The 21795-nt window shown below is 43.6% G+C and overlaps 1 long non-coding RNA gene across 1 annotated transcript in view; it reads left to right on the top strand.

The window, feature by feature from the left end:
• Window positions 1-21795, top strand: part of LOC126185036 (uncharacterized) — a 1000382-nt gene that overhangs the window by 645830 nt on the left and 332757 nt on the right. The window lies entirely within an intron of this gene.

The raw sequence follows: 21795 nt of genomic DNA, 5'->3' as shown, positions 1-21795 counted from the left end.
GCCTCGCGTCTGATTTGAAACTCTAGCTTCCCAAGATATTCCCATCTTCTCCGATAAGTGTTTCACACATCGGTCCCAGCTGCCAGTTAGTTCCTGACAAAAAAATATGGCAAATATCTTCAAAAGCTCGAGTTCCAACTTAGACATTAAGCGGTTTGAAAACCGAGAGAATAAACACTTTGTTTCTTTGGTAATTAGCTAATTTCGCCACCTTGAACATTACCTAGCTGATGTACTTCGACAGTTTTGACGAGCAAATCTCGCGTCTCACTCCTCCTGAAAACCATTACATCCACTTTGTGCCAGGCATTCTCAAATTTTTGGCGACTGTAACTGTCGCTAGCTGGCCGTGCCCGTTGAACGAAACTTTACAGCTTTCACCCAGCCTACTGAAAATAGGATGACATAGACAGTAAATTTGTTATTCTCACAGATGCTTGGGAGGCTTAGACGCTCACAGCTTGCGCAAGGATTCGATATCTTATAGCACCAATCACGTATCAGGAATACGTGTATTCGATTCCACAAGAACTTCAGATGTTTTGGATGCACAATGCTCTCTCCGTTGTACCTCAGTTTCACAGAATGAAATGTGTCGAGTATTGTTTATGTTTGAGACTGCAGTTTTCTGCCAATGCCTTTCTTATACGAAACATAATGTTGTATTCGAAATTCGGATATTCTGAAAGTTGTTGTTGACACTGTTCAGCCAGTGACATAATCACCTGTGATCTTAATTTTTGAGGATACAATATCTGCTGAATAGTGAGGTAACAACATAGCAGAAATCAATCCAGTCGACATGAATGGTGGAAGGTTTCGGCTGTTACCCTTTTGGGAAAAAGCGAACGCAGCATTTCATCTGAAGTCGCTTAGGAGAAAACAAAATACAGGGTTTTGCTACACCGCTGACCTACTTGAGAATGTATGGTATTGCACTGCCTGTGTTATTCCGATTTACTATGCAAAGTTCCTTCGGAGATCCACGCATTTCCTGAGGGACAGGCACTGCGGCGATTACAGCCGTTATGAAATATACTCACAGTTGCGAATGTGGACAATCATCAGCTGCATGATGAAATGACGACAACGAAAATTTGTGCAGGACCGGGACTCGAACGCGGATTTCCACCTTACGCGAGCGCTCACCGTACCATTTTTTTAAAATCTCATTTTGATCTATATTGTTCGTTGACACCCGTCCCATGACAGCCGTTGAGGTTCTTCGTTGATCCGTTCACTCAGTTTTTTCATTACGAAGGGTAGCTAAACCCATTTGGCTATCCGAACACTACGCCCGTCACACCCAAACTTCCGTATGTTGTCAAACATGTATCTACAACCTGTAATCGTACATCCACTACGTACATTACCGTATAGGGGAGACATTTTACTTGAAAGTCACTTGCCCTGTGTCGGCGGATAAATACGATATTGCAGTGCCTGTATTATTCCGATTTACGTTGCGTCATATAAAACGAGTAATTGTGCATGAACAACAAACATATTTTCGAAGAGGGCATGCTATATTACAATTAGACAACGATAAATGCATTCAAAACGTCTGCGGTTAGTTAGACAAAATGTGGATTTACATATATTGCATGTTGAGTAGATGTTATCAGAGTTACTATAGGGAACACATGTTTTCGAATAAGAGCATATGAATGTGCAGTGTAGCTTCCTTTTTCCTTCCCTTTCTTGAGCGTAAATACGAGGAGCGCTGGCACTTCTAGATGCCGTATTTTGGTTGCTTGGCTAGACACAAATGAGGTGTACTGTCTGTCATCGTTTCCCTATCAGCAGACAGATACAACTCAGGTGCTAATCTTCTGTTCCCTTGACCGTGTAGACGTCACAGTCTTGATCATTTACTGCGGGATATTCTGTTTCCTATATAAATGATTTAATTAATGAAGGGAACGAGGAAAGCTATAGACCAGAAACAGACAGCGAATTTCATATTCGTGATAAAACACGTAAATACGAGGCAGAATGAGATTTAGCCAACTCACAATTCTGGGCTTCGTGGCTAGCCACCGACTTGCTGTAGACAAGATAAATGTACATGAAAAACAACGCCAATCAAACAAGAGACGATACAGGGGCTAGTCCTTAGACAGAGTGATAATCGGAAAAACTGAGATGAATTTTGGGAATCGAGAATCATGAAAAGAAGTACTTAGCCATCAGCAGTCACATAATACACAATAGACAAGGGCAACGCGACAAAGCTTACCTCCTTAATGTCGATGAAATCATTATGGTGGTTGCTCATGGAGAAAATTAGCGTATTTGCGTCTTGATCATGGCTGGAGTTGTCACGAAAATTTTACCGCGAAATGTCTTGGCTGAATCTGAATCTACACACACACGTATAACGAAAATGCGTCAACTTTCGCTGTGCTGCTAATAACGAAGTGAAGCCGACCAAGAGTTACAAGGAAATTGGGCTGCGAAAACATTCCTCTGTAATTCTGTAACCTTGTACGCAGGCGTCTCCGCTGATAAAAAAGGGTCCATAGCCAACTTGACTGGGGCGACAAAGCAGATGACTGCTGGTGATGGCGGTGATGGCGTGGCCGCTGCGGGGGGCCGGGGAGTGACAGCTTGTCCTGTTAGCACTCAGGTTTGTGATCCTGCAGTGACGCCAGTTCTCCGAACGCAGGCGGGGCTGCTCTCTTTACACGTCATAGCCGCAGCAACTTGCAACTGTAAATAATTGCCCCAGACTACTGAATTTAGCCGTCTTGTGAATTTTCTGAAATAAATTGACTCGTGAACATGAAAACTACTCCGTGCTCACTATTCCATGGTCCTCCACTTAGGTGAAACATCGGTGATTTTATTTGTCCGGGAAAAATTGGGTTTATTGAGTAAATTGACTCATTAAGTTCATGAATTTTTTAATCAGTTGATTTAAAGTCCTGTGGAACTACTGTCCCTGAGCAAGAGATTACTTAAGCAATACGAATCTATGATTGGAAACGTAATTTTAATTTATTTTGGTTCTCTTTCTTTGTAAGAAGACTGGACTGGGCATCTGCTAAGACTTCTTTACATGCTTCATACGAGTGGCGTCCAATAAGTAACGCAACATATTTTTTTAGGCCAATTTCGGTTGGAAAAATGCGAATTTTGTTGTGGGACATCGTGGAATATTGTCACTTCAGCCCCTATGGTTTCATGAAGTTCTGACAGATGGCGGTGCTATAGCCTCCAAAATGACGTCTGTAATGGGGAGGCGCGTTCCAAGCAGAGACCTGTTGTTGTTGGCTCTTTTTTTTGCTTTTTTTTCAGAAAACGACAGCATCGCAGATATTCATAAGCACTTGCATAATGTCTATGCAGACCTGGCAGTGAACAAAAGCACGGTGAGTCGTTGCGCGAAGCACCTTTCATAATAGTAACAAGGTCGCGCAAACCTGTCCGATCTCGAGTGTGCCGGACGTCCGCACACCGCTGTGACTCCTGCGATATTGGAACGTGCGGACACTCTCGTTCGAGGCAATCGACGTATCACAATCATCACAATCCAACACCTCGCTGCTCAACTGAACTCTGTTGGTAGTACTGACACACTCGTGTCCCAATTAGGGCTCTCAAGGGTAAGTTCCCGTTCGATTCCCCGCCGCCTAACAAATGACTATAAAGAGCAACAAAGGACCATCTGTGCGGAATTACTTGCGCGTTACGAGGCTGATCGTGACAACTTTTTGTCAAACATCGTCACAGGCGACAAAACATTGTTTCATCACTTTGAACCGGAAACAAAATGGCAATCCATGGAGTGGCTCCACGCCACCTCTCCTCCGAAGGAGAAGTTCAAAGCCCCATCCTCAGCCGTGGCGACGGTCTTCTGGGGCTCTGAAGGGCTTATTCTGTTTGATGTCCTTCCTCATGGTGCGCCGATCAACTCCGAAGTGTATTATGCTAATCTCAGGAAACTGAAGAAACGACTTCAGTGCGTTCGTCGCCACAAAAATGCGAACGTAAGGGCTCACAGAAGTCTGCGCACCTGAGGGGAGCTCAAAAACCTTCACTTGGAGTCCCCGGATGTGCACCTTCCGACTTCCACCTGTTTGGCCCAATGAAGGAGCCACTCAGCGTGAAGCAGTGCTGGGGGATGGGAAGGATATTGATGCAGCAAGACGTTGGCTTCGATGTCGAACAGGAGAGTGGTACGATGCGGGTATACAGGCCCTCCCAGTAAAGTGGTTTAAGACCGCCGCATTGAACTGAGATTGTATTGAAAAACAAAGTTTTGTAGTCAGAAGAGCGGGGAATAATATGGTCTATTTGAATCCTGAATAAAACCAATTTGCTTTCATAGAAAAAGTGTTACATTACTTACTGAACGCCCCTCGTACATCTCTGGAAAGAGTACAGGTTCCTCACTATGGATGGAACTTCAGTCCAGTTTTCTGACATACCATCTGGATAATTTTGTATCTGAAATGGGTAGAGCTCATTCATTGAGAATTACTGAAGGAAAATCAGAAAAGCTATCCATCTAGTGTATGAATGCATCCAGACACGTGACTGACAAGTCGGTCTATGCTCACGTCTTGGAATTTAGTACTGGTCGGTTTTTGATGATTGTGTTATGATGGACAGAAGATTAGGGATTATTGTCCCATCAACAACCATTTCTTTATCGCTGGAGCGGAATCTTGGTTGTGGATGGACTGTGACCTCTCCTTTTCAAAGGAAACATCACAGTGTAGAGGATACGATTGTGCTCCGGTGGAAGATGGTGGTTCGAGGTGAGTCAAAATCCATTCAGTTGCACTAGAATCTCTTTATTAATTTACAACAGCTCAGTTTAGTAGCTGAAGCCCATACCTGAAGAATCTCCTTATCAATTTCCAACAGTTCATTTTAGTAGCTGAAGCCCAAATCTGGTAGGCGCTGGTAGGTGGTCATCGACCCGCCGTCTCCAAGACGGAGCATTTTCTTGAAAACGCCTTCAGCTTCTGCGCCCTGCGTAGCGCAGATGCAGTGCGTCCTTGCACTGTAAACAGTCATGGCTGGAAGACTGGTACAGTCTGGCCAGTTGTAACATTTGTTACCAGCCTGCCCCAGCCCTGACGAGCAATGGGAACGTGGATACCTGGCAGCGAACCCCGGTTCAGCGTCTGACTGGGGTGGCATCTGGCCCTGGCGGATGCCCAGTGGCACGGTGGCGAGGAAGGCCTAAATTTGTGTGTTGCTACCGCAACTGTCACATGTGCTGCGTGCCGAAGTTTCCCAGCTTTCAGTAACTAGCAGGCACCGAAGGGCAGGCAGTCGGCAGCACCCAGAGAGTGGTGTGGCACAATGCTGTGTCAGCGTATTGTGGCAGGTGTCCTCTTTACCGCATCGAGGCATTTTACCAAGGCTCTCACTGTCAAAACGGCATTTGCCTCAAAGTTTTAAGGATATTCCAACGGCCTTTCCGTCAGATCACCGTAGTTAAACGCTGTCGGGGTTGGATAGGACTTGGATGGGTGATCATCCGGATCTGTCGATCACTGTTGGCAAGCGGGGCCAATTGAGGAGCTACTTGATTGAGAATTAGCGACCGGGAGAGAGGTGTGCTGATCACATGCCCCTCCACGTCCACATCCATAGACGCCTATCGCCGGAGGCTGACACGGCGTCGGTCGGTACCGTTGAGCCTTCCAAGGCCTGTTTGGACGGAGGTTTAAAGAAATCACGGGGAACTTAAATCTGGATGGCCAAATGGGAATGTGAACGTTCCTATATTCTCCCTAATATCAGATCAAACGCTTTAACACAACGCCACCTCACTCAGTGAAGTTTCCTAAGCTGAAATGGATGAAAGATGCGTGACAAATCTGATTCGTCGTCATCTGTGGCATGTCGAACAAGTGGAAGGGTAGAAGTTAGTCGCAGTGTGAGGTTGCACATGCCAAGGTGTACCACAACATGTAAAAGGTTAAATTGACTCTTTCATTTTTATACATTTTCCCTTTCCTATAATCTTTTGTTCTGAGAGTATAACGAACAGAAGCTAAAATTTATGTGATCGTCATGTAGCAGAAAACATACTTTACTACAATCATTTTCTACTGAATTTTGTACTGAGGTAATATTAATCAGCTCTAGTTATCATCATTAATATTAGCAAAACCCAAATTCATAGTGAATGTAAAAAATGGTAAAGTCGTTTATCAAATCTGGAACACCAAAAATTTTATGTTTGGCGGACAATTATTTGATTGGCAACCTGGTAAGTTCCACGTATATTCACGCACAATATCAAAGACCCTAAGCCCGGTTATTAATTTTGTCAGTCAGTCACATTTTTACTTATAGTTACATGTTCTGTAATTCATTTGCACGATTTTTATCGAAATGTTGTGGAACTGTTCAGTTTAAGGTCCTCGTACACACGATGTGTTTCTGAATGTGGCTATATGCTACAGGTTAATTAAATAGCAAACTGGCTCAAATTGAGTAAGTAAGAACAAATAAGTCTTTAGTATTACTAATGTAACTAGTGATCCACATGTGCTGTTTTTTACTTAAAAATTATTCTATAGAATTGTCCACATGAAATCATTTAAAGCTAGATTCCTCTGCGTGCTGTAGCTGCTGTCCGATGGTTGCGAGCCTTGGATGACGCTATGCTCCATTAGGAAGGAACAGTTCACAGTACCGAGCGAGGTGGCGCAGTGATTAGCACACTGGACTCGTATTCGGGAGGACGACGGTTCAATCCCGCGTCCGGCCATCCTGATTTAGGTTTTCCGTGATTTCCGTAAATCGCTTCAGGCAAATGCCGTGACGGTTCTTTCTCCGTCCTTCCCTGACCCGACGGGACCGATGACCTCGCTGTTTGGTCCCCTTCGCCAAAACCAACCAGTTCACAGTTCTGGTCACGACACGCCCTGGCCAAAGTCTCTCTAACAGGAGGGAATGTTGTGACTTAATGGCCAACCGATGAAGAGGTCATTAGAGACGCAGTACAACCCAGATTAGACTAGGGCACATAGGGAGGGAAATTACCGTGTCTTTTGCAAAGAAACCATCAGGTATCACATCAGACTCTATAAGGAGATAAATGAAAGACTACATCTTGATATCCGGGGATCTAAATGCCTCTGCTATAGACCGTGATTCCACTGGTTTGACCGCTACATGTATAATTGAAAATGGAATTGAACGACGAGAAAACAACTGAAAGAGCGATCAGACTTCTTGACTGGCTGGAATGTTAGCATGGAAGTGCAGACTCAACCGTTTAGTCGAAGTTTATCTGCGACTTAACAGACACTTAACATGTTCACTTATCTGTCGTAGGATCAGTCTGGCATAGCGGTATCTCCGGCCACGGAAGCAAAACTGGTCAGCGGTTGCAATGAACTAAGGAGAATATCGAAGTTTACGGCCAGTGCGATCTCTCCTGTAACACCGTAGAAGGCGATGAGCGAGTCTGAGGTATGGGAGAACGCAGTCGTTTGGTCCACGTACAGCTGGTTAGCGAGGTGCAAGGCTCTGAAAATATAGAAGGGACGGTAATTTGACCAGTGACAGTGAACGGACTCAGTGTTCCTGTTACTTAACTTGTCACTCAGGGAAGCATTTCCTCTGACTCTGCGGTCATGATTACGCAGTTGGAAAGTAAATTATCTTTATTTGTGTCAAGATGAAGTTTAGATGTGCTGCAGTTTTCTTTTTTATCCTTGCAACAGTCTCAACATCTAAGAGAATGAAATTTTGTACGGAAGTCACTGTTACGAGTTTGGACTTCTATTTCCGTGTTAGTTAGTTAGAATAACATTTGAAGTTCCCGCCCTTCCTGATCAACCGGTGGGAGTCAGAGATTTCGACTTAAATTGCTAGAAACCTTCGCCTCAGGAAAACCGCTCCCTGCCGAAGCACAATAAGAAAAGAGAGGTAGTTGCAAAAAGTTCCTGATAACGTGCTATGCACTCAAACCTCATAGTAGTGCATCGTGTGATGACGACGAGCGACGTTGTTGATAGTCATTCGTCTGTAGAATTGCTTCACCACGCTAGGTGGTCGCTTAGTGATGATGATGATGATGTTTGGTTTGTGGGGCGCTCAACGGCGTGGTTATCAGCGCCCGTACAATTATCCAATCTTTGCTCAGTCCAATTTCGCCACTTTCCTGGATGATGATGAAATGATGAGGACAACACAAACACCCAGTCATCTCGAGGCAGGTGAAAATCCCTGACCCCGCCGGGAATCGAACCCGGGACCCCGTGCTCGGGAAGCGAGAACGCTACCGCGAGACCACGAGCGGCGGACGTGGTCGCTTAGTGTTAATGAAGTGGGCAATACAATGGTCTGTTATTGGGTTTCATCCTCAGTTTTACGTTGATTTACATAATGATCGATATTAACAAAAACAGATTATAATACGTAAAATCTCATCACAGTCAATGACACTACATATATAATTATATACGACGACATTACGGCGAGGAAAGAAAAGAGACCTTACGTCAGCATTTTTGTATGATCTACGAAGACTAACGGAAAGCCGGCCGGTGTGGCCGAGCGGTTCTAGGCGCTCCAGTCCGGAACCACGCTGCTGCTTCGGTCGCAGGTTCGAATCCTGCCTCGGGCGTGGAAGTGTGTGATGTCCTTAGGGTAGGTAGGTTTAAGTAGTTCTAAGTCTAGGGGACTGATGACCTCAGAAGTTAAGTCCCACAGTGCTTAGAGATTCATATTTGATGTCTTCCCTGACGGCGATGTCATCTTTCAGCGGTATTACTGTCCGTGTTTATTAAGCAAAACTGTGCTACATTGATTAGAGGAGCATTACAGTGAACTCACGTTGATGTCCCGGCGATGAAATTCGACTGATGTAAATTCTATGGAACCACCTGCATTGCTATCGGGCGCCATAACTGCGTACGCAAATCAGCGGCCCGTTATTTACGCGAATTATATTACCTGTGCGTAGTTATATAATGCCACTTAACTCCACAAACCGACCAACAAACTGTCGGATCCCTGAAACGCAGTATCAGTGATGTATTTCGTTTTAAAGACGGACAAACAAGCTACTATGTAGGTGGTCATAATCTTTTGGCTCATCAGCGTACATTCTTGTAACTATTATTTACATGTTGCGGACTTCCAGCTGTAACGAAACGGCAGCTCTAAGAGTAATGTGTCTGGCGTACCAGTATGAATGGCGATATTTATTCAAAATCATGATAGAGATAATTGTAAGAAGCCGTAGGTGGTCCTCATATCACGCCAGAAGTTGTCCAATGAAACTTTTATGTCACACAGTTCTTCTCGTACTTCTTGATGGTATTTAGTCACTCTTTCAGAAACAGTTAAAGATGTCGGCATAATCTTTGATGAGAATGTAAATTGGGAAGAAATCTCTCACTTGCTCACATGCATATCAAAAATTTAGAAAAATAATTCCACTCAAAGCAGAACAAAACTAGTCTTGTTTTAAGTACAGCTAGAACTACGCTACTTTGATTTAGTTCAACACTGCTCAAATTGCGAAATCAAGAGACAATTCAAGCCAGCCCTGAAGGCAGGCGTAATATATGTGTGTATTATTTGGTTATCTGATTACTTTCCCTTATTTACCAAATACCTATCATTGAGTAACTCCAATAAAGGATCTGATAGGTTCAGTATCTTAGCATTGCGTTTGCAAAATATATTCATCATTTTAGCCACATGATTCTGGAAGAAATTACCCTTTAATCGGCATCACGATGTAATGAGGACGAGATGAAAGCTTTTCCCTTCAACGTCAGCGTTACTTACTTCTCGGCATATCCCAGCTCTATTCCGTCAGTCCAACAGCGAAGCAGTATTTCTCTCACATTGCCAACGCTATTCCGGCATTCCTCATAGGCATCTATTTCTGGTTTTGCTCTTCCATGTCATTTGTTAACTTTCCCGTATTATTTCTCGCTCTTCTATGGACCTGCGAACTTTTCCTCCACATTAAACTCTCTCTGAACCTTGCCAAACATTGCCTCAACAAAAGAAACCGGACACTATTATGTAAAACGTAATCGAGTATAGATGTCATGAGACCTGCACCCGCCAGTATAAATGGAGGCGGGGAGTAATGCGTTGTCAGTACAGAAGCAGTAACAGTAAAATGGTTCAGTCACGAGTGCACAGTGACTTTGAACGTGGACTATTCATTGGATGTCATCTTAGTAACAAATCCGTAAGGGACGTTACAACCCTTCTAAATACACCCAAGTCTACTGTTGGTGATGTGATTGTGAAGTGCTGCCAGCATTCAACCTTGCACGAAGACTGCGCATAGGGAGTTAAAAGGAATGGGGTACAATTGTCGAGCAGCTCTTCATAAACCACACATTTTAGCATTAAGTTCTAAGCGAAACGAGTGATCAGAAGTGGTGGATCGCGCTATACCTTGTGGCAATCAGATGGAGTGTTAAGTTTAGTGAATGGCTGGGGAACGTTACCTGCCATCATGTGTAGTGCGAACAGTGAAGTAAGGAGGAGGTTCTGTTACGATACAGGGGTATTTTCCGTGGTAAGGTTGTGGTCCCATTGTTGTACTTAAGAAAATGCAAATGCGGAAGGATTTCAATACATTTTACAGCATTGTGTATAAAGGAACTGTGCGGAGACTATGAGTGTCTGTATAAGCATTACAGTGCATCCTGCCATAAAGCAACATCTGTGAGGCAGTGGGTTGCGGACAGTAACATTCCTGAAATGAATTAGCTTGCCCAGAGTCCCGTGTATGACCGAAACCGATTACGATTATAATGATATTTAGTGATTGTGTTTAAAATGAAAAAGTTTGAAATGCGTAAATAAATGAAATAAATAATTTATTTGGTGTTCAGTCCGCACGTGTCATCCTGAGACAGAAGGCGCTAAAGACGACGCTTTCCCACAGCTTGGGCTTCGATGACCACTGATTACCGAATCAAATTGTTGCTTGAAAAAAAAAAAAAACAGTCTGTTATCGTACACATCGGTTAATGAGGAGAAGGAAGAATATTCCCAGGGAGCATTTGCGTCGGGTATCCGCAGAGTGTGTGCACGCGCGTTGAATCAGGCATCGAGCCGCTAGCCAGCGGCCCCTGATTAACGAAATTGCTGCTTTACATTACGACCGCAACATCGCCTTCGGTTTTACACAGTAATTGTGCCGAGGAAAAAGCCCGCGTGGGGTGTGGGCTAAGGGAATGGGGGGCTAATGAAGTGGCGGCGTGCAGCTCATCTGGAGCTCGGGCCTTGCCAAACTTGCGATTCAATAAATAAACGCCGCTTCCAATTAGACCACAAGCACAATATCCACATACACTACGCACGCAGGGGCCGGAGCGCAATTATATGCATATCGTGAAATACTGGTCTCCTTTTCCACATGAATAGCAATTAAACAGTTGCCGACCAGATATTACTGGTTTTTATTTTTTTATAAATGAGGCTGCAATAATCCGCGCTTGTTTATGGAGGATCTATTAGGCTACATTATACCGCGGAAATAAAAAATAATTGTCGCGGTCGCCGAAATCAACACGGGGTTCCGTCGCAGCTACTTGGAGAGGGAGGAGGCGCTAGCCACTGGCTCCGACTACAGTCCATAAAATATTTCTTACACTAAATATAACATTCCGCTTTTTTAAGCTCAGTCGGCTCCCCTCGGGGGAAACATTTCAAAAAGCGTTTCATTAATAATGGCGGTAAGTGAGAAGGCCCCGACGGCCACGGAGAGGCAGGCAAGAAGCCGAGAAGTGACGCAGCTAATCACGCGTGATTGAGCCGGTCGCCATCGATAATTGACGCGCGGCGCCCGACTCGCGCCTAGCCACGCCACTTTGCGTCACTCGCTAATTAACCGGATTGCCCATTTACTCTCCGTATCCCCCGCTCACATGCGCGTTACGCTAGCGAGTTCTTCGGTGAAGGCAGCTTCCGTCCGGCCTAGGTGACAAATGTCGTTAAGGTCTCATTTTCGCTTCCCGTTTTTGACATTTCGTCCTCTGAGAATATTTGAGTGCGGCAGACTCACAGCGGTTCGTTATCGACCGTGCAGCACACCCGGCAGAGAGGTGAAGCCGCGCGGTCTGTCGTCGCTGTGAGTGACAACTCGACGGATTAAAGATTGCTGGCAGTACGTGCAGCTAATCGGGTAGGTTAAGTCTTCCTAGATTTCCGAAAGACGTTTGACAGTGTGGGGGTCGACTAATAATAGTGATAAAACAGTACGGAGTATGTTCCCGATATGCGATGGATGCGATAAATTAAAAACTAGTTAAGTTAGTTCTCAGCGCGTTATACAGGACAGCCAATGTTCAAAAGAAAAAAAAGTAACATTGGTCGTACGGCAACGATGCGTAATATACCTCTAATGTTCTCGATGTACACTGACGGAAAAAAAAACTCGACACCAAAAAATAATTAATGTAGAGTAATGAAATTTAGGGAATACATTTGTGAAGGTAACGTATTCAAGAGATAAATATTGCACGATCCCAGGTTAATGTAAGCGCGAGATACGCCATTACAAATGTGAAATGGTGCTACCTTTATAACCGGTGTAACCGCCAGAATGTTGAATGCACCCATGCAAACGTGCCTGCATTGTGTTGTACAGGTGCCGGATGTCAGTTTGTGGGATGGAGGCGCATGCCTGTTGCACTTGGTCGGTCAACACAGGAATAGTTAATACTGTTCCAACACAGGAACAGTTCATGCTGTCTGTGGGTGTCACAGGAGTTATCATGCAATGATATCCCATACGTGCTCAACTTGAGACAGATCTGGTGATCTAACAAGTCAAGGCAACATGTCGACACTGTGTAGAGCATATTGGGCTATAACAGCGGTGTGTGGACGAGCGTTAACCTGTTGGAAAACACCCTCTGGCATGCTGTTCATGAATGGCAGCACAACTGGGCGAATCACCAGACTGACATACAAATTTGCAGTAAGAATGCGTGAGATAACCACGAGAGTGCTCATGCTGCCATACGAAATCGCACCCCAGACCATAACTCCAGGTGCAGGTCCAATGTGCCTAGCATGCCAGACAGGTTGGCTGCAGGCCCTCCCGGCGGGGTCAGGGATTTTCTCTGCCTCGTGATGGCTGGGTGTTGTGTGCTGTCCTTAGGTTAGTTAGGTTTAAGTAGTTCTAAGTTCTAGGGGACTGATGACCATAGATGTTAAGTCCCATAGTGCTCAGAGCCATTTGAACCATTTTTTGCAGGCCCTCAACTGGACTCGTCCTAATCAACACACGGCCATCACTGCCACCGATGCAGAACCAGCTTTCACCAGAAAACACAACAGACGTCCACCCTGCCTGCCACTGAGCTCTCCCTTGATACCACTGAAGTCGCAAACGCCAGTGGTTTGGGGTCAGTGGAATGCACGCTGCAGGGCATCTGTCTCGGAACTGACCTTGAAGTAACCGATATGTTCACTGTGGAGCCCTCTGTTGCTCAAATTGCTGCTGCAGTTGAAGTAGGATGCACCAGAGCCATAAGCCGAACACGATGGTCTTCCCTTTCGGTAGTGCCAGGTGGCCGTCCAGAGTCCGGTCTTATCGCAGCCGCATATTCTCGAGCCACCGCTAATTATGTGCAGTGGCTAGATTCCTGACGCCTTTCCGCAATATCGCAGAAGGAGCATCCAGCTTCTCGTAGCTCTATTACACGACCTCGTTAAAACTTAGTGAGATGTTGATAATGGCATCTTTGTCGCCTTAAAGGCATTGTTGACTAAAATCAACTCACCACGACCAATCTCAAAGGTAACTTACGCTCACGACAGTTTGTAATGGTTCTTTATTTACGTGACCATTACGGCACTCCAACCCCAGTTCTCGATACCAGTAATATCGTACTACTTTTCTGCGAAGTAACACATATTTTTGTGACAATATTCACATTTGGTTTTATTAATGTATAGGTACTCCGATGTATCGATGTATTACAGTGATATGGTTCTTGTGTGTATTCATTTCTGTGAGACTGTCATAATCTTTGACTTACTTGTAACCGTTTTGGCGCGAATGCGCACAGAGCAGTCTGCAGTCTTTGTTTCACTTTGCAGAAGTTAAGTTGTTATTTCGCTTTGTAAAAGAACAGTCAAGTCTTGTGTTTGGTTAAGGTGGAAATTAAATATATGAAGATTGATACAAAACTGTTTTCTTGACGATGTGACAATGAAGAAGAATTATATGTTGATTTACAAGAAGTTTAATAAAATTGTGGATCGTGAACACCAAGTCAAAAATTATTTCTACCATACCATTGTTCTGATCCGGGATTGTTCGATCATTAAGAATTTCCTGAAAAACGCATATGTTAGGTCTTCAAATATTGCTAAAATACGGATCTGGACCTTCTAGCAGTCAAAGTGGAATCATCCTAGACTCAACAAGATGAGCCATAACAACTTCGACGAAATCTACATGGGAATCCATTCAAGATAAGTGCCAAAATTAATGACTTTTTTACAGTGACTTCATTATTTCCATTCTGACGATACCATCCACAGTCAGTAACTTTTTTGTTGCCCGATAAAGCGAACATATACTGCGTGAGCAACATTATTAATCTGATTTCTAACCTACTTTGCAAGTGGTGGTATTGTTAGCAGTCACAGGGCATATTTAAGGCAAATCTGTATTCGCATCCTCATAGTGGCGCTACTAGCGCCACTCGTGTAGGACTGACTTGAAATCTGAATAAACATCATGTTTCAGATGCAAAAACTGTAAGTAGGCTGTTTAGGTTTTTATGTTGGTAACGCCACGTAGCACTCTGTATGAAAATCACTGACTGTGCTGTGTGCAGTCTGCGGTTGGTTTGCATTGTTGGGAATATTTGCTATTGTAGTGTTGGGCAGTTGGATGTGAACACCGCGTAGCGTTGCGCATTTGGAGATGAGCCGCCAGCAGTGGTGGATGTGGGGAGAGAGATGGCAGAATTTTGAGAGCGGACGATCTGGACGTGCGTCCATCACAAAGAGTAAATTTGTAATACTGGATATCATGAACTGATATATATACGATCACTTTTGAACATTATTAAGGTAAATACATTGTTTGTTCTCTATCAAAATCTTCATTCACTAACTATGCCTATCAGTAGTTAGAATTCTTTATTTAGCTGGCAGTATTGGTGCTCTCTGTGTTGCAGTAGTTCGAGTAACGAAGATTTTTGTGAGGTAAGTGATTCATGAAAGGTATAGGTTATTCTTAGTCAGGGCCATTCTTTTGTAGGGATTATTTAAAGTCAGATTGCGTTGCGCTAAAAATATTGTGTGTCAGTTTAGTGTTGATCAGAATACTTAATGAGAGAAATGTCTGAGTACATTCAGTTCTGCTCAGCTGTTTGAAAATCAAGTAACGTAAGAGGTTTTCTAGCATGTCATTTTTAAATTTTTCTAAGGGGACGTTTCAAAACACGCCTACCAACTTTCGTTTATGTCGCACAGCTCCTTCTACGTGTTAACATTTTTATCCGTCTGTGTGGATGTACATCTGTTCACATTTTCTGCACTCACCGTTCTGTAATTCCTTCTAATACAAACGGCTTTGTCTCCTACTCCATGGCATATAGAACGACGAAAGAATGAATCTACGTATCTCGGTGATCTCTGCGCAAGATACACGACGGTGGGTCAGTGTGTCTGCAGTCCTCGTCCGACTCCGGGTTTGCTAGAATTGCGTCGTTTTTCTTCCAAGAGTTTCCATTCAAGTTACCGGCGCATTTTATTACTCTTGTGTATGGTTATACGAAACTGTTACGATAGCAGCAGCGCGTCTCTAAATTCTTTTGATGTCTGCTGTCATATACTGCACAAAGACTCCAAACGCTAGAGCAGTACTATAGAACACGTCTTCTGTTTGCACTTTCCGAGAAGCCATCCAAAAATATATGTCTTCAGTTTGCCTCTCTTAATACTGATTTCATGTCTTCGTCTTATTTGACATGGCTTTTCAGTTGCAGTTCTAAATATTTAAACGATTTGACGTGCTCCAGATCTTATGCCACCGATCCTACATTTGGATGGCCTGTCTGCATTTAACGACAGCTGCAATTCATTGCAGCAGGTGAGAATTTGGTGCAAGTTTCTGCATTTCTTGCGATTGTCCAGCAACGATATTTTCCAGTGGACAGCAGCATCGTTAGGGAGCAATCTGAAACTGCTTTTATCCCGATTTGGTTATTCTTTAATGTATACTGATAACATTGCCATTTTAATGTTGCTTCTTTAGGAAATTCCAGGTGTTAATTTCGTATGTATTAAGCATTCGCCGTTCCGTTTAACTTACTGGGTTGCAAGAGTAAAAACATTCATCCATCCAATCGCTTATATGCGAAGATATTCCGTAAGCTAGATTCTTGGTTGTTTTTCTACACTATGCTACAGAGTCGATGATGTAGATGTGGGAAGTTAACTTCTAGGTATGCCGAGCTCCAGAGTATTGAGTTTACAGCCTGAGAGGAACTGTGAAACAGTTGTAATTAGTGTATTATAATTGGAAATCATCTTTCATTGATATAAAGCTAATGAAAAAATTATGTAAGAGACGAGTATTTTCGCTCACATTTTCGAAATAAATCGAAGTTTAGGGCGATGTAGTGGACGGCTCTCCCATCAGCGCGAGGTTTCCGTAGTTGTCATTAAACACTAGGATAAAATTTAGGGCTGATTCCTCCATCGAAGATACCAGCATTTTAGTGTCATATTCTCTTCCGTGTAACTTAACTGGCAGCTTCTCATCACTTGGATATCAAAGAACGACATATTATTACTAAACGACGAAAAGAATAAAGTGCCAATGTACTGGCCCGCTTAAAATATATTTAAATTGTCGGAAAATGTTCACTCTGTGGTAATGTTTTTGTGTATCTCAGGGCATCAGAAATCGGTCGTCTCAGGTGTGTGACTTTTTTTAACGTAGTAATTTTAACGGTGAGAATCTCTCTACAGGTTGCAAACAAAGGAGAAGCACGCAGATGTAAATAACGACAGGAGGGTTTTAATTTTGCCGCTACTCGCTCTCTCATTTCGTTAACTGCGCGGGCTGTAGAATGGAAACTGCACTCTCTTCTTGGAGCGCCTATAAGCCAGAGGTGGGGAATCTACAAATTATTTTTATTGCCGTAGGTTGTAGCGGAGCGCTAACTGCTGGCTATTTCAAATACTCCGCACTAAAGGAATAGGGCCTGAAATAATTTGATTTGTTTCAGGGCTGTAAGTCTTCCCATATGAAAGCCACATGTGTGGAGTTTCCGAAACGATAATTGTTTCTCCCTCCACCCGTCCCGGCCAAACCGATGACAAATACTCCGACTGTAGGTGCGTATATCGATGTACTCTCCACGAGCGAATCGCTTTAATTAACTAATTCCCGAGGGAAGTTGGGCAGAAGCTCGGCTACAAGACACGGGCCCCAGCGCGGCTGTGACGCGCACATTGCCGATAAACACACTCCCCCCAAAATATCGTAACTTCATTAGAAGGTAAACGAGAAGGTTCCTTTTTTCGAACGCGCTCGAGAGAAGTTCAAATAGCGACTCGACTATCGAAACAAAGCTGGACGCGGACGCTATTGAGGACGGTGCGAGTAGCAGGTAATGACGTCTGTCGCCGCACATCATTATACGAGCCCCGCAACGCGTTTTCGAAAATATACAATTAGACCGTAAGAACGCGCATTACACGCAAGTGGTATCGACTTTCTGTTTTACGCGGGAGGCCTCTCGGAATTTCGTGTCGTACTCTAACACGCGTAACACCGTGCTATAATCGCGTACGAGAGGGTTTAATTGCGAAGTGGAGAGCAGGGGCGGCGTCAAACAAAGTCCTCGCCGTTAATGATGGCTGCGCGTCTTCACTTAGACCGCGTCGCCCGCATGCCTGTTAGCCTATTTATATGCGCGACAGCCGGTTTTGTATCGCGTGCGCCGTCATAGTGGCTCTCTCCGAGCCACTCGCAAGTGCAAACCTAGAGATACTTTTTGTATGCGAGGATTTTGTTTACTCGTCATGCAGCGCTTCATAAATGTGCCGAAAACTCAAAAGACACGTGCTGGGTTCCACATACTGCTACTTTTACTTACGTTTCCATACTTCGTTGTGTCAGTTTAGTTACCGAAACTGCTTAATACATCGTAATTCTGTTTCCACCCAGTTGAACTGTTAGAAGATCCTTACTAAACGAGGTGTAGTGTATTTGCATAGCCGTATTTATTGCAGAGATATTGGTACAAACTTCCATTTTTCAAATGGAAATAATTTCTTTTGCTGGTATCGTTGAATGCAAAATATTCAAACGCTGTCAAGCATAAAATACAGGTGTACCGGAATAAACACAGCTAGATCTGCAAAAAGAGTTCTGGGGCGGGAGCAATGACCACTGCAGGACAACACCCGGCCTGTTTGGCAGTTTCAGCAACACTGAAGCGCTTCCGTGCTGTCGGACTTCCACACGTCTATGGCCTGTGACAGTGACCAGCCTTCGGGAAGCTTCTCCAACTCGGTCCACTGCCATGTGATAACACTGGACCTCGCTCAGCGACCCTGTTCCAGACATTTCCGCGTGACACGCAAACGCGGCCCTTTCTGCAACAGTTGCCTTTAAACCCCAAGCCCATCCGAGAAGATGAAACGAACAGCAGTGCCATGCAGGGTGCCTGTCATGTGTCAGCGATCACCACAAGTTCTGCTGATGTAGCCTCGGAGTATACGACTTAACTGCGTTGTAGACGCCAACGTCGCCGTCGGTCCCAACCGGCGACTGCTGCCTCACTATTCAAGCCTTCGGCAGCGGACAATCTGCCACTGCCTCTACGAGACTGTTCACTGAAATATCTGCTGCTACTTTGTGGTCGGAACACGAATGGACTGTCACCCAGTTCCATGCTGCTGGAGTTCCCCAGCCGCCTTCCATTGCTCTCCAGCAAACACTTCAGGGTTTGGATCTGGAAGACGCCACTAATTAGAAGACACCACTGGCTGCCTCGCGCCTGCCGCAGAGTCACCTCTAACTCCCTGCTGCCACCGCCGACTCAGCGCTGGAGCACCAGCTGTGCCAAGTTAGCACACCTCCTCACAGGCAGTGTGTTTATACTGTAGGCCGTTTGCTTTGCCCTCGTTGCCTACCACACCAAATGGAAATATTACAAGCCCATCCCAAACCAAGCCAGAGACGTGGATACACCAGAATGACTGTTCGACTTTAATGGATTAATAAATAACTGTTAACGTTCTCTGATAGTTTGGCTGTAGCTTCCCACAACGTCATACACATCTCCCAAGCCATCAAAACAACCCAGGATACGCCAGGTGGGAGTCAAGTCCATCCTGACACACAACAAGACGGCTCCACCCGCCCAGTAGTGGTCATTTGCTCACCAGACCGTTCCACAGCGAATGAAAGATTAGCTACAGCGAATGGAAGATTAGCTGCGATCTGAAACGAACATGAAAGAAAACAGTAATAGCAAAAAGACCGAGACAGAGTTGTAGCCTACTTCCCATTAATATTCTACTTTCTAAATTTCTCAATGGGAATAAAAACCTTGTTGCTATCAGTACTAAGATATAAAGGTCATAAAATTCCATATATGTGGAAATTAAATGCCATTTACGTATCTGTATAAGGTTATGTTACAAAAAGTGCCACAGAGTTTACCAGTTTTTTGGTGTAATTGGTGTTGTATAGCGTAACGGAACATATGCATGCACATACACAATGGATTCACAGGTTAATATTTAAATATAGACATACAGATTCACAGCACTCAGTACCACATCATGAAAGTCTCTCAGACCACCTTTAAAAGTGTCAAGAGGGCAGTTCTCCACAATATGTGTTACTGTTTATTACTCTGTACTACAATCACACACAGCACTTCTTCAAGATGTGGTGACATCGTCCTTGTCCCATTCGGACGCAGCTGAGTCTCGATCATTCACGACAAGGAAGTTCAAAAACTGCAACCTTTGATGTTGGGCTTTGATTTAAATGGGCGGTCTGGGCTGGACATGCGTTCTGGCATTTTTTTTACCAGTTCTTGATGAAACTGGAAACTTCTATGACCCAAAAACAAACCCGGAGTTGGCTTACGTGACTTCAGGCATATAGCTGGTGAATTCTGGAAATCGGTATGTAGAAATGAATGGTTATGGGGCTTTACCCTGTTAAGATTGGTTGATTTGTGGGAGGGGATCAAACAGCGAGGTCATGGGTCACATCAGATTAGGAAAGGATGGGGAAGAAGTCAGCCGTCCCCTTTCAAAGGTATCATCCCGGCATTTGCCTGAAGCGATTAGGGAAAGACGGAAAACTTAAATCAGGATTCCCGAACGCGGGTTTGAACTGTCGTCCACCCGAATGTGAGTCCAGTGTGCTAACGACTGTGCCACCTCGCTCGGTCCCTGTCAAGAATTTGCACCTTGTCATCATTTCCTCTGAGACCTATAGGGGCAATATTGGGCGAAACAGGCAACCACTGAGTGGCAGGAGATCTGATAGCGCCAATAATAGTTCTGATGGCATCATTCAAATGTTCATCTACTGTAACTGTATATAAGCTGTTTTCTCATACAGTGACACAATATTCAGCAGCTGAGGCCGTACGTGAAACTGCAATATTGCATAACATATCTGCATTTGCTACTTAGCTATTTCTGGATATTTTGTGGAGTAGGTGTACTACTAAAGGCAAGCTACTTTGACATGTTGGTCCAATGCTACTTACATGAAAGCAGCTGATCGAATATAACGTCCAGATATTTCAATATAACCTCCAGATATCTGGGAAGTTAGTAATGGGAAATTTCGTCCCTGTGAAATAACGCTGTAATTCCTATGTGCCTCTTTATTTGAGAAATTGAATTTTTTATATAAAACTAAAGATTAAAGTAATAGGTCATTGGCTTCAAGTGAAATTTAATAAAGAATGTCTTGCATGCAATTCGATTCGGAAATATTCAAGAATTCGGATAAAAAATAAAAAGCCAACGGCACAAACATTCCATTATCAGAGTTATATTTCATGGGTCATGGCTGAGATTAGGAAAGCTAATGGGAATGAAAGTAGACTTAATTGTGACTTGTACATAAAATATTTAAAGCTTACAAAGATTTTGTCCCAATTACAGTTTTACAATTTCTCTCAAGTTAATTGACAATAAAGTAAATTATGAGGAGGAGAGAACTAAAGTGAGACATCAGATAAAACATTTAAATCTGGAGAGCGGTAAAATTAAGGGAAATAGCACATCTCACAGAACGTGCATAAGTTCTACGGCAAAGTTGTTAATTTAACAGACATTTCAGTCACTAATGGTGAGATTTCCTTTCTTTGAAAATGATTTTAATGTAATCCACAGCCCACACTAGATGACAATGAAATAAAGCAAATTATAGCTGAGGTGAAATGCAATAGCGCTGCAGCAAAACTCCATCCAGCATAAAAAATAAAGTTATTGCTGGTAATGTTACTGAAACAGTTTTAAAATAGGAATAAGGGGTAAAATAATGATAAGAAAACAATACAATGTTTAAATGAGGAATTAAAAGAAGCATAAAACGTTAGTGATATAGGAGGATAAAGGGAATATCAAAGGCATAATGACTGAAACTGACTACATAGCTAAAAATGAGAAGTTTTTTCAGGACAGTACAATGAAAGAAGTAAAAAAAGGATTCTACAATGAATTTAATAGTGATTTTAAAAGTAAAATTCAAAATTCTAACTTCCTATTTAATGATATTAAAAAGAAACATTTTCTATTTATGAACCTGCAAATACCAGT

This window comes from Schistocerca cancellata, chromosome 4 (genome assembly GCF_023864275.1).
Source record: "Schistocerca cancellata isolate TAMUIC-IGC-003103 chromosome 4, iqSchCanc2.1, whole genome shotgun sequence".
In the NCBI taxonomy this organism is placed as follows: domain Eukaryota; kingdom Metazoa; phylum Arthropoda; class Insecta; order Orthoptera; family Acrididae; genus Schistocerca; species Schistocerca cancellata.
This window is presented reverse-complemented; position numbering and strand designations above follow the sequence as displayed.